This window comes from Cnephaeus nilssonii, assembly GCF_951640355.1.
Source record: "Cnephaeus nilssonii genome assembly, chromosome: 12".
Taxonomy (NCBI): domain Eukaryota; kingdom Metazoa; phylum Chordata; class Mammalia; order Chiroptera; family Vespertilionidae; genus Cnephaeus; species Cnephaeus nilssonii.
This window is the reverse complement of record NC_137083.1, coordinates 27,771,180-27,788,943: the sequence shown is the minus strand read 5'-3', so window position 1 is coordinate 27,788,943 and position 17,764 is coordinate 27,771,180. Positions and strand designations below refer to the sequence as shown.

Here is a 17,764-nt window from a genome sequence, read left to right as displayed (position 1 = left end):
ACATGTCCGGGTTGTGGGTTCAATCCCCAGTGGGGGGGCGTGCAGGAGGCAACCACTCAAGGATTCTCTCTCATCATAGATGTTTCTAACTTTCTCTCCCTCTCCCTTCCTCTCTGAAATCAATAAAAATGTATCTTAAAAAAAAACATTGACTGTTTAAAAAATTATTGCACAAAAATTTAATATTATTCAAGTAATTAAATAATCTTAAAGTTTATCCTATATAATAAAAGTCTAATATGCTAAGTGTCCGGTCATCTGGTCATCCATTCAAACAATCAAAGCGTAATATGCTAATGATATGCTAAGGCTGTTCAACCACTCGCTAAGACATGCACTGACTACCAGGGGGCAGGCAGTTGACCAGTCACTATGATGTGCACTGACCACCGGGGGGCATACAGTTGACCAGTCCACCAGTTGCTACGATGTGCACTGACCACCAGGGGGCAGATGCTCTGACTGGTAGGTTAGCTTGCTGCTGGGGTCTGGCCGATTAGGACTGAGCGCTGAGCTAGATGAGCCGGACACACCCTGGAGCCCTCCTGCGGTCCCTCCCCAGCTGGCCAACCTCCTGTGTCCCTCCCTGGCCTGCGCCCTCTCGCAATCTGGGACCCCTCAGGGGATGTTGGAGAGATTGTTTTGGCCCTATCCCGCAGGTCAGGCCAAGGGACCCCACTGGTGCACGAATTTGTGCACTGGGCCTCTAGTTTTATTTTAAGTTATAAAAATTTTCACTTATTTAGCCCTAGCTCAGTGGATAGTGTCAGCCTACCTCTCTCCCTCTCCCTTCCTCTCTGAAATCAATAAAAATATATTAAAAAATTTTTCACTTGTTTAGATGCAGATATTTCACCAGAGAAACTACAATAAAACATTAAGATTGCGATATTCATTTTGAAGACATATCATTCATTCTCACTCTATATTGCATAGGATTTTTTTCAGTTCATTTTTCCATAAGATCATTCTTAAAACCCCATTTCATGCAACAGAGCTTCGTATACTATTGAAATAAAAGTCCTTTTTCTTCTCAGAATTTCTATGTAGCAATTACTTTTCACCTCACATTAACAATGACCAAGATAATAGATCCTCAAATTATGATATGTATGGATGCCTCCTTAAAGACTACAAGCTCCCAAAGAAAGACATTGTATTGTGTATACAAAATGTATATGGCACATTTACAGAAACCATTTGTGTGTTTTATTTCTATTAAGCACCTAAAAGAGGAAAGTAATTTTTAGGTTTCTAAACACTATTTAAATATAATTTTTTATTGATTTCAGGGAGGAAGGGACAGGGAGAGAGAGATAGAAACATCAATGATGAGAGAGAATCATTGATCGGCTGCCTCCTGCACGCCCCCCACTAAGGATCGAGCTAGCAACCTGGGCATGTGCCCTTGAATGGAATCGAACCTGGGACCCTTCAGTCCGCAGGCAGCCCCTCTATCCACTGAGCCAAACTGGCTAAGGCTAAACACTATTTAAAGCAAGTAAATTCTTGTGCTGGTCAACTCATATTAGAAAAAATATATATCTATAAGCAAAATGCTTTATCAATGCTCATCACTTTTCTAAAAGATAAACAAATGTGATATAATAAAAGACATTACCATGAGGGTTATATAGTATTTTGTTTTTACATCATTTAATGTTAACATAACCCTAAAAGATTCTAAAAATTGATTTTCAAGAAATATTCATACTTGACTATTCTTAATATACATATTTCCAGTGACATGAAAAAAGGAAACAAAGGCTCAAGTTAGGAAAAGAATAAAAGCTACTAATATATGAAGGCAAAACTGCTAAGGCAGAAAAGAATGTGAGGGGACTGGGAGATTAACTTGAGTTAAAAATAATTAAGCTATAACTCGAGTTTGCAATATGCTTAGACTGAGTTTTAAATAAGGGTTCAAATTACTAAGGATAGGAAATACATGGCATTTTGTTATATGCTTCATTCTATTCAGGAAAATGCTTAGACATAAATGATGATATGCTGCCTAAATAATGATGCCTCACAAATATGCAGAAGTGGTTCTCAATTGGAGAATCACCTATTAACATCCTCCCATAACATCCACTAATGGGAAAGGACATGCATGTCTCTTTGTTCAAAGAGCTGCCACCCAAAAAAGTACCTAATTGAAATCATTTGAAAATCTATAGGGGCCTGGCCGGTGTGGCTCATTGATGAGCGTCGACCTATGAACCAGGAGATCATGGTTCTATTCCCGGTAAGGGCACATACCCGGGTAGTGGGCTCCATCCCCAATGTGGGGCGTGCAGGGGGCAGCCGATCAATCATTCTCTCTCATCATTGATGTTTCTGTCTTTCCCTCTTCCTCTCCCTTTCTCTCTGAAATCAAGAAAATTATATTAAAAAATATAATTTAGAAAGGCCCCGGCTCACGCATAGGGGCCTTTCTAGTGGTCACTATGACTGGGGGAAGGGAGGTGTACAAATGGCTATTTAGTCCCCAATAGGCAGATTTGTTAACATCTCTCTACTATGCAAGACAGTCCTATTTAACAAAATGCCAATGTCTTTAATAAGAAACATCTGCTAAATAGAGGACAGAAGTGCAAACTTAAAAAGACTTTTGCAATGAAGAATCAGTATGTGAATATAGGGATCATAAATTTAGTATAGGAAGTTGAAGTCAACAGGATGATTTATTTACCAGTTTGCAAACTACATGCTAATAGAAATTACCAATAATCAGAAAATATATCTTCATAAATACCTCCCCATCCTCCCCTCCCCCAAAAGCACATTATCTTAGGAATCTGTAAGATGTTCCTGAGAACAAAAAGAAAGATCTCCCTTCCTCCATCCTTAAGCAATGTTTCTCAACCTTCAAAAACCCATGTCAAGCCCTGGCTGGTGTGGCTCAGTTGGTTGGAGAATTGCCCAATACACTGGAAAGTGGCAGGCTGGATTCCTGCTCAGGGCACATGCCCAGGGGGCATAAGGAAGGCAGCCAATTGATGTTTCTCACATCCATGTTTTTCTCTCTCTCTCTCCAATCAATAAAAAAACATACCATCTGGTGAGGATTACAAAAACAAAAACAACAAAATCCATACCACCTTTAAATAACTAAAGCAACCCACAAACTTTACTGTCCATAATTGAAAATAACTAATAAAATGCATTTTATTTTTATCCCTACCAGCCAAAATAACTTTTATCAAGTTGCCTTTAAGTTTTTATTGCTTTCATTTTTCTAAATAAAATTTAATATACTTTTAAAATAATATAAATAATAGTTAACACCTATAATGCTTATTTTGTGCTAGACACTGTGCTAAGTGCCTTCCATAAATTAACTCATTTTATCCCCCCCAAAAAATCTGATGATGTAGGGATTATTTTTATCCCCATTTTACAAATGAAAAAACAAGTGGAGTGGCTAAGTTACTTGCCCCTTCCCCATTCTCTTGAAACAAATCCACTATTTTAAAGCATCATAATATTAAAGAGAAGAGATGGGAACTAAATATCAGGAATTCCCCTACAAGGAATTTTGACCATAAAAACCTCATTCTTAAAATTGGTTAATGGCAATAAAAAGAGAGGAAGTAATAATAAAGCAGAATAGAAAATACCCACTAGTGCTTCTTCTACTCAGCTTGATTTCTTGTTCGTTCAACCAATTCGTCATTTATCAATCAATAAACCTCACTGATAATTTTAGAATTCTTTAAGTGGCATTCTACTCTTCAATTTAAGATATTTAATAATCTTCAAATAGCTTTTGAAGGCAATTGTACTAAATTTGGCTAACAGAGAAGGAACTAAGTGAAATTGGGAACCAAGTGAATTCCTACAGTGAACAGTAAGTACATTTAACGAGCTTATTTGGGGAAAGCATGATATCCCTAGTATACCTAAATATGCTATATATTAGTTGTTACTGTGGTTCTATAACCCAATTGTAAGGGGGGAGGGGGTGGGGGACATGGGGTTAAGGGAAAAAGAAGATCATGGAATGAGTTGTTTTCTATTGCTATGAAAACATTCCTCCAAATAAGATGAGGACAGCAAAACCGTGGAAAGACTAGATGAAAGGAGAAACTGTGAAGACGCATAAATTCTCCAAGAGTGAGATGAGAATGGAAGTGAGATAGAGCTGGGCCAGCTAGATCAGCCTGCTGGTGAAGCTAAAAGCAACGTGGAGAAAAAGCGAACAAAGAAAGCCAAAAGCCTTTTTTTTAAAAGATGGAGAGCTGTAGCGAGGAGAGCCGAGCTGGAATGGCGTGCGGTGAACAGGTTTCCCAGAAAGGACAACAAGCAATACTCTGCCTGGGTGGGACGTTACCACATTACCGGGGAAGGCTGTGCACGCCTCTTTGCTCCAAGAGCTGCCACCCAAGCAGTGGCTCTGGCGACTAGGGAGAAATGAATTCCTTGCCTGGAGAAACCAGATGTGGAGATAGTGCAGCCTCCCACCTCTGCTTTCTCGCTGGAGTCTGGATCTTGCCGCTCCACGTCTCACCCGTGCGGGCGGCCGAGCACCTCCCGGGCCGCTACATTCGCTTCCCTGGGTGGGACAGTCACCTGGGGGCGGGGGGCCGTCCCCGCGGTCTCATCCCTCCTTCCCTTCCCTTTCCTAGCGGCCGGGGCCCCACTTCCTGTGACAGGAAAACCCTCGGTTGCCCCCCGAAGTCGCCGGATGTGTCCGGCCGCGCTCCCTACCCCCCGCGCCTCTAAGAGCTCGGAGGTCTGGGACTTGGAGAACCTCTAGCCCACGGGCTCCTTATTGTCCTTCCCTCTCTTCGCACTTCAACATCATAAACTCCTCCCGCACCCTCTCCCGAACTAGGGGTTTTCAGATATTCCCAGGCCTTAGCTTTCCATCCCGCTGCTACCGGGGCGAGGGAACCGCTTCCGGGTTCACACCCGTGACAGCCTCGCGGTGGCGGCGGAAGAGCTTCCGGGTCGGCAACCGAGCTGCGGCCGTTACCTGCTGCTTCACGCAGGGGCTGCCTGCGGGCTGTGTGGGGCTGGCGGCGGGAGGCTCGGGCGTCGGCGGTGGGTGCGCCAGCCGCTGAGCGAGGGGCGGGTACGGGAGGAGGCCTGGGGCTGTGCGCGCGCGCGCGCCGGGCTGGAGCATGAGCCGGACTTGACCGCGAGGCGGAGGCGAGAGCCACCGCCCCCTCTTCCCCTCCCGCGAGAAAGGCGGCGCGGCGGCCGGCGAGGGATGGGGGGCGCCTGCTGACGGAGCCTCTCCGCGCACGCGTCCGGCTCACGCAGCGTTCCCGCGGGTCTCCAGCGCGCACCCTCGGCCCCAGCAAGCCTCCGCCCGGCGGGCGCGCCCGGGCGGGCGAGTAAGGGGGCGCCCGTCCGGGTGGGTGGGGCGGGGAGGGTAACTGAGGTCACGGACTCCGCCGGAGAGGCTGGGGCGGCCGCGGCGGTGGCGGAGCTGCGGGGTCCTTCCGACCCTCACCCTCAGCCTGGGAAATAACCGTAAGTCTCCGCGTCGCGGCACGGGTCTGCTGGCGGCTAACTCAGCCCGTTTCGGGCTCCTGGTTCCGCACCGCCTAGTTCACGCCCTCCCCGGCTCCCCGCGAGCGCGCCTCCTCGCTCTCGCGGAGGACGGCCCGTCTGTCGCCGTTCCCGTCGGCCCCCCGGGGCTCTTCTCCCAGAGAATTTGCCCGCCTCCGAGTCTCCGCGGCGCGTCCCCTCCTCCCCGTTCTGGATGCCTCTCCTTGTCACTGTCCTCAAAGGATCTGTGTGTCCCCCCTTTTCCTTTCCGTGCCCCCGTCTTCATAGCCTCCCCCGCCCATCCTTGGGGATGGGGACAGCTTGGGGACCTCCAGGGCTCGAGTCTGGAGCGGGTGGATGGAAGGGCTCCGCGGGGCTGGGATGGGCGGGGATAGGGGCCGATGGCTCGTGCGGATTTTATTTTTGGAGCTTTTTTGCCACCAAAACAAAAGAACGGGCCTCTGTCCTGGACCTTCATTCCTCTCCCTTCCTGTAAGCTGTTTTCTCTACGTTGCTGTTTTGAGTCTCAGGACATTGGAACTAGAGTTGTAATTAAGCATCTCCTAAGGAGGTTTTGAGAATTAAGTCTCACGAGCTCGATTCACACGGAATGGACTATTGAACAACCTTGTATTGAAATAAAGGCCCATTCCATCAGGGCTTTAAGAGTAAATCTGATAAGTGAATGTGAAAACGAAAGTCTGATGTTTCCAATGTGTTTTGGAATTTAGTTCTTAATTTACCAAGTGTGTGTATGATGTGAAAATCTATTGGAAGGTTTTGTTTCGTTCGTGGTAAAAAAAAAAAAAAATCCCACTAAAGTGATTTTTAAAGATTGTATCAGAATATATTTGATAAGATGTTATTTTAAATCTTTAATTCCAGAGAGGTCTTTTTAAAAATTTTTACTCATTTGGATCAACCACCTACAGATGTTACACACCTTGGTGCTATGACCTTCCTGTTTCTTAGTTAAAAAAAAAAAATTAACTGTATTTCCAGATTTTGGACTAGGCATTTTTTCTCATTAAAATTTGATTGGCTTTTAAAATTGCCACTGCAGAAATTAGATTTAAAAGTAATTTGAAAGCTGTCAGTGACTGGACAATAGCTCTTACATGCCTTCATGCATTTGATACTTTTCAAGGCACCTTAGGAAGCAAATGATCATTTAAGAATAACTTTACTCTGTATTGCAGACTTTTTGTTGTTCTGTAAACTTCTGTAACATTGCCTGTTAGCATTGTTTTTTGTTTGTTTCTGAAAACATTGTCATTTTGTTAAAGGTAGATGTGTCTAGTGATGATTTTTTTGTTTCTTTGCAAAACCTCCTTCAGGCAGTGGACTTGGGACTGTTATTTGATTTGTAACTTCAGACTGTTCACAGATTTTAGTTTGAAGTAGGCTCAGGAGATGTAGCTCCAGCTGTCTCTCTGGAAATGTACTTTACTGACCAGAATCTCCGAGTCTCCGCGGCGCGTCCCATCCTCCCCAGGTTCAGAAACCAAGCACTGTATAGAGTTGAGTGTATTATTAAGTGTGCCGTTCATAAAATTGATCAGTTTCCAAATAAGAGTGTGGTGCTGCCCTGGTCCGTGTGGCTCCGTTGGTTGAAGCGTTGTCCAGTGCACCGAAGGGTCGCAGGCATCAGGTCAGGGCGCATACCCAGGTTAAAAAAAAAGCGTGGTGCTGTAGTGAGGTGGTAGACAATAACTTGAAAGGTCTTTTTTAAAAAAGTCTACTGAGCCCTATTATTCTTGGACGAAAGGTACGCAAGATAGGACTATATTTCCATGTTACACTTTTTTCCTTGCCCACTGCACTGAGAATTTTGAGTCTTTTTTTTTTTTTTTTATTGATTTTTTACAGAGAGGAAAAGAGAGGGATAGAGAGTTAGAAACATCGATGAGAGAGAAACATCGATCAGCTGCCTCCTGCACACCCCCCACTGGGGACGCGCCCGCAACCAAGGCACATGCCCTTGACCACAATCTAACCTGGGACCCCCGAGTCCGCAGGCCGACGCTCTATCCACTGAGCCAAACCGGTTTCGGCAGAGAATTTTGAGTCTTCATTGCCAAGGGTTTCCAAAACCCAGTAGACTGTGCCTAAGTGTGCGCTCTAACAGGTGACTGCTGAGACATGGGAGCGTTTTGTTAGATACTCTTTTATACTTCTTTAGTGCTGCCCACTTTTGGAATAATTGATTTTCTTTCTTTTCTGGGGTTTGCACTTGAACTTGTGAAAGTGAAATACGTGTGTTTACAACTTACTTGTAGTTAAAAGTTTAAGCTAATTTTTATGTATATATAGATGGAAGAGCTATGAATTAAACTTACCTGATTCTCCTTGACTGGAAGTTAGAAAAGATTCCTCAGTGCTTTGGGTACTTTTTCCATCTTTGAGGATGCACACAACATTTTATTTAGATGAAATTTTAAAATACTCTCTAATATTAGAATTTTTATGTGACACATTTGCCAAAACAGATTTGAGAGTGGCTCAGTCATTATTAAAAAGACCAGTCTGAGGTGAGTTTTTATGCCTGGTTCTGAAAATGCTTAGGTATTTTCTTTCTCAAAGTGACTTGCTTAGGGCGCATAGTAATTTTTGGATTGTTTATTTTTCAGACTACCTCTTTTTTCCCCCTTTCCAGATAACTTACTTCATACTCACTTCATTTCAGTAAACCTTATTGAATACCTTCTGTGTGTGCCATGCACTGTGTTAGATTCTGGGACTACAGGGGTAAATAAGTTCAGATTGCTTTCCTCACTGAATTTGCCAAATTTAGGTGTTTAACTATGAGTCTATCCACCACCTTTACACATTTCTCTTATAGGTTTTTAAGTCACTTGACTGTATTTCAGGGTTGTTTCACATCCTTGCTATAATAATAAACACAATTGCCCGGCGAGTGTGCCTTGATGGTTGAGCATCGATCTATGAACCAGGAGGTCACTGTTAGATTCCCAGTGAGGGCACAGGTTGTGAGCTCCATGCCCAGTAGGGAGCATGCACGAGGCAGCTGATGGATGATTCTCTCTCATCATTGATGTTTTTATCTCTCTTCCTCTCACTCTCTGACATCAGTAAAAGTATATTTTTTTAAAGAGAAGAAACACAATAAATACTGTTAAGTGCTTAATTCTTGCTAGCCACCATGCTAAGTCCTTTATATACATTATCTCATTTCATTCTTAGAACAGTTCTAAGAAGTATTTATCTCCAAAAAACCCCAAACCATACAGATTCTGGTTTATAGTAATGCTAAATTTTGTTTTATTTATAATATGCTAGAAAAGATTTGACCTTACAATTTCTCCTTATGGGGAAGAAGTTGTAATATAGTTATAACAGTTTTTAAGTTCCCTAATAATGCTTTAAATTGAATGATTGTGCTTTTATTGGTACCTTTTGTTTTCTAGAGCAGATGAATTGTTATCAAAATGTAATTTCCAGTTGCTTAAACCTTTGAAAAGACACTTCTGAAGTTTGTTATGGTTAACCATAACCAGTCTTCAGGCATTCATAACTCCTTTTTTACTAATTCAGCAAGGGCCTATAACACATATTAAAAAAAATGTGTGTATTCTCCAGGAAGGACAGAGTATTGAGGTATATGACATCTATTTAAATGTCTTGGAGAGTTTCTGTTTCTGTAATGAAAATATATTCCTTCACATTTATAAATGATTATACTCATCTATTAATAAGATGTATGCTTTATTAGAAATTTCATGTTTCATTTTAATAATTTTTCAGACCCTCTCACATTTTTTAAGGTTGGTCTTCCACTGTTAACTCTTTTCACCAAAAGCCCCATTTGTATTCTAAAATTTTTATTTTATTTTATTTGTTTGTTTTTTTACCAAAAACTCAACAGTTTGCCATTCTTTAGGCTAAGACCTTTTGTTACTGGTTACACACTCTTCTGTTTTTAGGACTGTAGGACAAATAATTATTCCTCCTCTAAGTTTTTAAGAAAGGTAATCCTATCTAATAATCCTATCTAATAAAGAGGGAGTATGCTAATTGACTGCCCCACCCTCAAAGATGGTGGCACCCACAGCCAATAAGGAGGGAATATGCTAATTGACTGCCCCTGCCCTCAAAGATGGTGCCCACAGCCAATAAGGAGGGAATATGTGAATTGACTGCCACGCCCTCAAGGATGGCGGCGCCCACAGCCACAAGATGGTGGCGCTCAGTATCCTCAGCCCCGCTGGGGTGGCAGGCGTGCGGCAAGGCTGGGAGTGAGCCTGTCTCCGGAGTCCCCCAGTCTCCTCAGCCCCCCAGCTGCCCAGGGCCAGCCCGAGGTGCAGGCAAGCCTCGGATGGCGGCTGCCCGAGGCTCAGGTAACCAGGGCTGGCCGAGGCTTGAACTTCCGGCAGTGGCAGCAGCAGAGGTGTGATGGGGTGTCACCTTCCCCTGATCGCCGGGTTGCATCCTGCCCCTAGGGCTCTCGGACTGTGAGAGGGGGCAGGCCAGGCTGAGGGACCCCCCTCCGGTGCATGAATTTTCATGCACCGGACCTCTAGTCCTTGATATTTTTTTATGCTCATTCTGATATACATATTTTAATTTGACATGGGCAGTTTCTCCCATTGTAGCAGAGTCCTTGATAATCAGGTCACTGTATTTTTTGATTGGAACAGTATTGTGTGTAGAATTACTGTTCAAAGACAGAACAATGATTGAATTATAATGTGTTAGGTGCTGAGACCACAAAGATGAATAAGTCAAGATTCCCTTCCTCTTTGAACTGTAAAATGCCTGTTTAAAGTTCATGAAGAGAAAACATTGAGATGCTCTTCTATAAATAGGCATAAAAACATTGCCCTCCTTATTAATGTATTGCCTCAGAACATTGTAAAGGAAGGCAAGTAAATAAACATATTAAGCAGGGTTTTCACTCTGTCATGGCCTCAGACAATAATGATTATCATTTGCTCTAGCACTAAATGTTCTATATTACATCTTTATTTCACATTTTGTTATTTTGAAATAATTTCAAACTTTCAGAAAAGATTCCAGAACAGTACCAAAGTACTCCTTCACTCAAATTCTATCATTGTTAATTTTTTACTGCATTTGTTCCATCACCTGTGCGCGCGCTCTCTCTCTCCCCTCCCCCCACCTCTCTCTCTCCACATACATACATACATACATACATTACATATATGTGTAAATACATACCCATTATCATATTTTTTTCTGGACCTTTTAGAGGAAGCTGCAAACATGTTCATTCCATCACCCATAATCTCTACAGTGCCTGTATCTCAGAAACAAGGTAATCTTATATAACCAGCATTTAACCCTCCAAATCAGAAAATGAGCATTGGTCCAACATTACCATCTAGTCCAAAGAACCGATTCATATTTCATGACTATCCCAACAATATCTCTTTTCTTTTCTGGTCCAGGATCCTATTCAGGAATACATGTTGTATTTAGTTATATCTCTTCAGACTTCTTCAGTTGCTTTTTTCCTTGACAGTTTTAGAAAGTACAGGCCCTAAATTTTGTAGGATAACCGTCAACCTAGGTCCATATGATATTTCCTCATGACTTCAATCAGGTCCTTCATTCCTAGTACGAATACCACAGAAATGGGGTTGTGCCCTTTTCAGTGCATCTAATGCAGAGGCATACAGTGTCAAACCATACCACTACTGGTAATTAATACCTTCGTCATGTGGTGTACTTTCATATTTGATCAGTATTTGTGGAGAGGTAGTCCAAAATTATACTATCATCCTGTTTCTCATCAAACTCTGCTTACTAGCCTTAGTGGGGGTGTCAGTGAAGACTCCTCCCCTAATTCACCACTTTTATGATAATTGCCAAATGATAATTCTCTATTTGTATTATTCCTTTTACATGTATTGGTATTTTTTTGGTAAGGTAGAACTTTCCTTTCTCCCATTTATTTGTTTATTAAATCAGCAAGGACTCATGTTTTTCAATTTTAGTGTGTTGTGATTTATTACTATTATTATTTATTTTGCTGTTTACATTGTCCCGGATTTAGTCACTGGAAACCTCTGCAAGCTGGCACCTATGCCTGTTTATCATGTGCCCATCTCATTCATTGTGCATTTCTGGCAGAACATGCTGTTCCTGGTTCATCTTGTACTTTGCCTGGTCTAGTCCTGGAATCAGCCATTTCTCCAAGGAGCCCTGTTTGATTGTTGTTTTTTTTGTAAAAGATGGTGTTTAAAAACAAAGCTTTAGGGGCTTAGTGTGTTCATTGCTACTGGGGTGTCGTTCCTTATACAGGGGTGGGGAACCTTTTTTCTGCCAAGGGCCATTTGGATATTTATAACATCATTCTTGGGCCATAGAAAATTATCAACTTAAAAATGAGCTTGCTATATTTGGTCAAACATTTAAATAACTCAACCTCAGTGCCTGGGCAGGGCCAGACCAAATGATTTCATGGGCCGGACGTTCCCCACCCTAGCCTATAGGAAGTAGGAAATGTATGAGTATGTGAGTATGGTATATATATATATATATATATATATATATGTATATATATATATGCACACTCTCACATACATTCATAATTATTTCTATGCCTGTACATATTATAGAACCATAAGTTATGTTTCTATATTTCCAATTCCAGTCCAGTTCCCCAGGCTTCTTTCTAGTCAACCTCCTTTCCATGTTTATAAATGCCTTCTCTGCCAGTAAGAAACTTGGCTTCACATTAAGCTCAATATGGTTTTACTTACTCGCTCATTGTGTTATCATTCTCCCTGCCATGTAGACCACCCTGTATCTCCCTCTACTGCCCTGTATCATTGACTGCTGGGTTTGCTGGCTATGCCTCTTTGTGGGTCCACAACTCCTTGCAACTCCCTATCCCCACTCAGCACCCTATTATTCTTGGCTGTGGGCCAGTTGGCTCAGATCTCTGCAGGCCTTCCTAACTTGCCCTCAGTGCCCTGCATCTTCAGACAGCATGCTGACTATTTTGCATGGCTCAGTATTTCATTAGTTAATTTTTAATTATATTACCAAGGTTTTACAAACATGCATATATGTGATGAAATATATACATAACTTCCCCACATACAAATGATAGCACACTATAGTAAATGTTCTATATCTTGTTTTTTTAACAACTACTAGTATATTGTATTTCATTGTGTGCGTGCACATATGTGTGTATACATCCCAACAGACACAGACACATACATACACACACACAAACCCCTCCTGACCTGTAGTAGGTTGAGTAATGACCTTATATTCCTCCCATCCTGGTATGCATTCCCCTTTGCAATGTGATTTTGCTGCTTATCCTAGCTAGAGGTGGAATCTGTTTCTCCATCACCTGAGTCTTGGCTGGCCTTGTGATTTGCTTTGACCAATAAGTATGGTGGAAATGATATATGAGTTCTGGAGCTTGGTCCTTAAAAGGCCTTCAAGGAATGCTTTCCTGCGACTGCCATGTAAAGAAGTTGGTCTAGCCTGTAAGAGGATGAGAGGTCTTTTGGAAGAGAACCAAATATGCCTCTGTTGACAGTGTCAACCAGCAGACATGAAAGTGAGCTGTCTTGGACTCACTCAGCTGATCCTTTAGCTCAATGTACCTGCAGAGGAACCAGAGGTGAAAGCAACAAAGAAACCACCCAACCAACCTACAGAATGTTGAGAAATAATATTGTTTTGAGGCACTAAGTTTGGGGTCATTTGTTCTGTAGCAGTAGATATCTGAAAGCATATCTGTGTTCATTTTGGACATTTGGTTGTCTCTAGTCTTCTATTATGAACAAGATTGCAGTGAATATCTATCTATATCTATATCTATATCTATATCTATATCTATATCTATATAAACATAATATGCAAATCAACCAGATGGCAGAATGACCAGTCAGCTATGACGCGCACTGACCACCAGGGGGCAGACGCTCAACGCAGGAGCTGCCCCCAGCCTGCGGGCCCCAAACAACCAATCAGGGCCTGCTGGCCAACCTCTCGGTCCCTCCTCCTGGCTGGCAGGCTCCGATCGCCCGATGGGGAACGGGGAACTGGGGGTGGGTGGCAGCATGTACACCAGGGCCCCAATCACCCGGCTAGTCGCCCCGCACACAGAGGGTAACCAGTGGTGGGGGAGGGGCAGGGCCAGCGAGTGGGTGGGAATGGCCAACCTCTTGGTCCTTCCCCCTGTCCAGCAGGCTCTGATTGCCCAATGGGGAACCGGGAACCGAGGGTGGGTGGCAGCTGATTCGGGTGGTGCTGGGGCCCCAATAGCCCCGCTGGTTGCCACACACACAGAGGGCAACCGTGGCGGCAGCGGCAGGGGCCGGGGCGCAGGCCTAGGGACCCTACCCGTGCACGAATTTCTTGTGCCGGGCTTCTAGTCTTGTATATAATATATATAATTTTAATTTTAATAATGCCAGATTATTTTCCAGAAATGTTGACACAATTATTGCTATCATTAATGTCTGAGAGTAACTTTCCCCCATAAGCTGATGCTATCGCTGATGCTTTTGTTTGATAATAAAATGAGTATAAAATTGTTTCTTATTAATTCTGCATTTTCCTAACTACTTGTAAAGCTGATCATCTTGTAATATACTTGTTGGTCCTTTTGGTTCTTCAGTTCTCTGGATTGCTTATTCATATCTTGACTCATTTTTTTTATTGGAGTTTTTTTCCTTATCAATTTGTTGGCTCTCTTTGATATGTTATGGATATAATCCTTTACCTTTGTTTGCAAATATGTTGTTAGTCTGTCTTTTGTTTTTGTCTTAGTTTATGGTATTGTTTACCATACTTTTTTGTATTTCATATAATCATTAATGTCTATCTTTTTTTGTATGGCTTTGATACATTCTAGGTTTTACTATTCTAGGTTTTACTAACTTTTTCCTAACTTTTCTTCCAACTTTGTGTTATCTTTCCTATCAATTAGGAAATGATTTTTAACGTGTGGTATTAACAAATTAGGTGGTTCATTTTCTTTAATGAGAAATTAGAGGTAGGCTGTCCAGTGCGGTATGGTGGCTCCATGATGCTATCAGGAATGTAGACTTATATATCTTTCTGTTTAGTCATCATAGCAGGTACCCTATTTTCTGGCGTATGAGACGACTGGGCATATAGAAGATTTTCCTGGGTTAAAAAGTCGTCTTATACGCCGGAAAATATGGTATTTGTCACCTCTTGGTCCCGAGATGGCATTCCAGGCTGAGCAGCAACTTTTTATGCTCTGGGGATGGGGCCAAGACAAAGCAGGTCACCCATAAGAGAAAGTTCTTGTGAAATATATTTCTTTTTTTGAAAAAAACAAAAACAAAACTGATTTTGCTTTCTGAATCATAATAAATGTGTGTGCAAAATAAGGCCTGAGAATCTTTTTCTTTAACCTGTTGGGCAGCCATGGTCGTCCCCCCCACCCCCAAAGTTATTTATAAGCAAACAGGGAAATAAACATGATTATATTCTCAAATTGAAAACTAATGTTGTTGAGAACATAGGACTTTATCATTATGTTCAATAGATAATATTAAAGGTGTTTTTTATATGCCAGTATAAAACTGAATATTGTGTGATTCTTGTCCTCAAGAAGTTTACCAGATAATTGGGGAAGCAGATTAAACATTTCGTTACAGTATTTGATGGTAAGTGAGTGTATTTTCAAGTTGGGGAGGCAGGACATCTAACTATGTTGGTTGAGGGTTGGAGAACCATGATCAGGATAGGAAAATGGTTTCTAAACTAAGTGACTAGGAGGAGTTAATCTATTGAGGAGGAGTTTGTAGGGGGATGGTAAGAACATTCCAGGTCACTGGTGGGTCGGAGTTATCAGAGATAGGCAGTGATGAGATAAATTCTGGTCTAGGCAGGGACTTTTCCTTATATCCTTAAGAGCTGGGAGCCTTGGGAAGGTTTTAAAATGGAATTGGACAAGATCGGACTTGATAAAGTTAAGCTACTTGAGTGGTGGCGTGGGGGGAGGGGAGGGTGGATACTTTTGGGAGTGAGATCTGGAAGCAAGGGCACCTATTATGTAGGATGTTTATCTGATATATTAATATCTCATCTGTATTAAGTATTTATTGAGTACTTATGTGAATATAATGGGGGGAGGGATACAGAGATATTGAAAATAGTTCCTAATCTCAAGGAGTTCGTATTTTAAAGTAACTAAAGACTAGATATCAACAATATGAGGCAGTATACTAATATTATGGCTTCTATCCTATAAAATGAGGGCAAGTAAAGACAAGAATTAAAACTTGAACCTACGCCGAAACCGGTTTGGCTCAGTGGATAGAGCGTCGGCCTGCGGACTCAAGGGTCCCAGGTTCGATTCCGGTCAAGGGCATGTACCTTGGTTGTGGGCACATCCCCAGTAGGGGGTGTGCAAGAGGCAGCTGATCAATGTTTCTCTCTCATCCATGTTTCTAACTCTCTATCCCTCTCTCTTCCTCTCTGTAAAAAATCAATAAAATATATTTAAAAAAACAAAAAAAAACAAAACTTGAACCTAGAAGATGTTCAGTGCTCCAAAGCACATATTCTTTCCATGTATACTGCGCTGCCTTCCACAGCACTTATTTAATTATCAATATGTTGCCTGTCAGTTACCTAGAACCCTTGTGAAATAAGATTGGAGTACCATTATAAAGGTTTTCAGCTTGGGACACAAAGTATCAAAGGCGCTCCAGGCTTTCTCCAAGCAGTTTCTCTGTTGAATAGAGTATAAACAGGAAGATAAATGTTGGTCAGAAAAATTGCCACATTATCTGAATTAAGTAGTGTTGTAAGTAGTCTTGAGATTAGTTTTTGGGAAACTTAATATTGAACTAATGGGACTGTGGAGGACAAAACTGGCATAGCATGCCCTGTCACTAGATAACTGAATAGCATTCTTATTAATGTTAATGGTCTTTTCCCCTTGTTAATCTGTTAAACTATTAGCTTGACTCAGGCAAAATAAAGATGGCTAGAGATAATAATTTTATCCTTTGGTGTCTAATTTTATAAGTTGATACATTTGGATAAGTACTCTCTGAGGGTTCTTCTTACTTTGAAATGTGACTTGACATGACATCCACAGAATTAGTTAAAAAGTTAGGATATGATATTCTGATTGGAAGAACATTATCTTTCCTATAGAATAGGGAGGACTAGGAAGGAGAGATAAAGGTTGGGCTGATACCTTGGTATCACAGAATGAAGGAAATTCAGAGGGAGGGGTACTTACGATTTTTTAACTGTTCAAAAACAATTTGTAGGTTAAATGCTAGATATGTAAGGCAATTGAGAGAGAGAAATATTGATTTATTCTGCTTATTTATGCATTCATTGGTTGATTTGTATGTGCCCTGACCGGGGATTGAACCTACGACCTTGGCATATTGGGACAATGCTCTAACCAACTGAGCTGAGCCACCCAGCCAGGGCCAACATCAGTGGCTTTATATCTTAACATTAAATTGTTTATACAAAAAGTATACAATCTATACATTGCCAACTTCCAAATTATATCTCCAGCCCAGACATTTTTTCCTTACCTTCAGATTTGTATATCCTTTGGGCTACCTGACATCTAGTAGGCCTGTCAAATGTAATGTGTTAAAAAATAAGCAGATTTCCCCCATCCCTCTCATACCTCACCTCCTGCAATCTTGCCCTCTCAGTAATGGTAACTCCATCCTTCCAGGTGCACATGCCAAGAAACTTAGAGTTATTCTTATCTTTTCCCTTACTCTCAATGCCTACTTCCTAGATGTCAGCAAATTCTGTTGGTCCTTAACTTCACGGTACATCCAGAATCTGATCACAGATTCACCATCTCCACTGCAACCTCCCAGGTCCAAGCTACCATCATCTTTTACTTGGATTAGTGCAGCTGCTTCCTAAATAGTCTCCTTGTTTCTAGCCTTGCTGCCACCCTCATTAGTCTTTTAGACAGACAGCCAGGGTGATCCTGTTAAATTAAGTCAGGTCATTTCATTCCTTTGCTAAAAACCCTCCAGTGGCTTCCCTTTTCACAAAGAATAAAAGCCTAGTGATTTATGATGACCCTTCAAAACTCTAAACAGTTCACCTGCCCTCATTACATCTCTTGACTTCAGAGAATACTACTTTATTCCTCACTCTACACTATGTAACACTGGCCTCTTTTCTGTTCCTTGAACAGATAGGGTATCCTCCTTTTTAAATTTTTTATTTTTGAGAGAGAGAGAGAGAGAGAGAGAGAGAGAGAGAGACTTGTTGTTCCACT

The 17,764-nt window shown here is 41.9% G+C and overlaps 2 protein-coding genes across 5 annotated transcripts in view; one reads left to right on the top strand and one right to left on the bottom strand.

Moving 5' to 3' along the window:
- KRIT1 (KRIT1 ankyrin repeat containing) overlaps positions 1-4,840 on the bottom strand; it is a 38,313-nt gene extending 33,473 nt beyond the window's left edge. Inside the window, exon 1 of one of the 3 annotated variants that reach the window (XM_079785757.1) lies at positions 4,345-4,840. The gene's annotated coding sequence lies outside the window, so the exon portion shown is untranslated. The remainder of the gene's footprint in view (positions 1-4,344) is intronic. The other 2 variants (XM_079785756.1, XM_079785758.1) reach the window with 2 other exon arrangements.
- A 459-nt stretch (positions 4,841-5,299) lies between these two features.
- The window catches only part of ANKIB1 (ankyrin repeat and IBR domain containing 1), a 117,749-nt gene continuing 105,284 nt past the window's right edge, over positions 5,300-17,764 (top strand). Inside the window, exon 1 of one of the 2 annotated variants that reach the window (XM_079785755.1) lies at positions 5,300-5,484. The gene's annotated coding sequence lies outside the window, so the exon portion shown is untranslated. The remainder of the gene's footprint in view (positions 5,485-17,764) is intronic. The other variant, XM_079785753.1, reaches the window with a different exon arrangement.